The sequence below is a fragment of the Limulus polyphemus genome, unplaced genomic scaffold, assembly GCF_000517525.1.
Source record: "Limulus polyphemus unplaced genomic scaffold, Limulus_polyphemus-2.1.2 Scaffold631, whole genome shotgun sequence".
Classification (NCBI taxonomy): Eukaryota; Metazoa; Arthropoda; class Merostomata; order Xiphosura; family Limulidae; genus Limulus; species Limulus polyphemus.
Genome location: NW_013666241.1, coordinates 248,374 through 249,682, shown reverse-complemented (window position 1 = coordinate 249,682; position 1,309 = coordinate 248,374).

The following is a 1,309-nucleotide window of genomic DNA, read 5'->3' as shown; positions in this document are numbered from 1 at the left end:
TAGGACTTTCTTTGTGTCAACCAAATTTTTACGTTCAATATTTTTCAATCCTGGTATCAGGCTGATTCTGCATGGCCATTGCTTTCTTTATCCAGTTCTGATTTCGTGCTCTGCTGTCCCATTCACACAGAAAACATGGAAACTTTGTATAACCGGATTGTTGACCCAACAACATACAAAGGACTTTTAAGTCTCCACAAAGTAGCCAACCATTTTGTTTGTACTTGACCTTATTAAGAAGAAGTTCGAGATTTTCGTAAATTTCCTTAAAGTGAACCGAATGAGCAATAGGAACAGATGCATATATGTTACCATTGTGAAGAAGAACACCTTTTAGACTTCTTTCGGAGGAATCAATGAACAATCGCCACTCACTTGGTTCATAGACTGCAGCTCCTAACATTGGTATTAATTCAGCAATATTGTTGCAATGAACCAGTGAACCTTCTTGCGAAAAGTATGGTATAAACTCTTTCTTACGATTTATGTACCAGTAAAATAATATCCATGGAGAAAGTCAGTTCTTAGCCTAAAGTCTGGACCCCAAAATCTCTGAAGAATTCTTTGGAATGTCTAAATCTCTCGCCAAATGATTAAATTCACTTTTTGTGAAAAGTTGGGGTTCACCAGACGTTTCAGGTTAAAAACAATCCCTATAATCATTTCTATTGACATCAGATTCAAATCAGAGGAAACTGTATCAAGAGTCTTTGGTGGAATAGGTACAGATACATCAGGTCCATGAGCAACAGGTTCAGATAAGAAACTTTCTATTTCGAGTGTTCTAGCCTTACACGTTACATGAGCAAAAATAGCAGTCATCTCACGCCAGATCATTGGAATTCCAAACGGCAAAGACTTTTTCTTACCTTTAATCCATTGTCTCAACTCTTCGACACAAATGGTGCAAACTTTATGCGGAGCCCATGATTTGTCTTGGTCCCCAAGTTTTATTCCAAAATATGCGTAATACGCTTTTTTGACGAATTCTGTAATGTTTTGTTTTTGATTCTTTAAAACAACTTTCCACAAATATAACAGAAAATGTTTGGGTCATTTACACAACCTCTTGTTGCCATAGAGACGAATAAGTAACATTGAAAAGAAAACATAATGTCAAAGTGCATGCACAAACAAACAATATCCACAAATTACACGTCATTAGGTCTGTTAACCATTTATATACTAGCAATGCATTTCTCGTGGGTTCTAGAACGATTGATAAGGCTCTCACATCGCGATTGATCTGGAGAAATCTATAGCCAGTGGTTGTCAACATTTTAAGCATAACAAAATGTGACCTGATTTG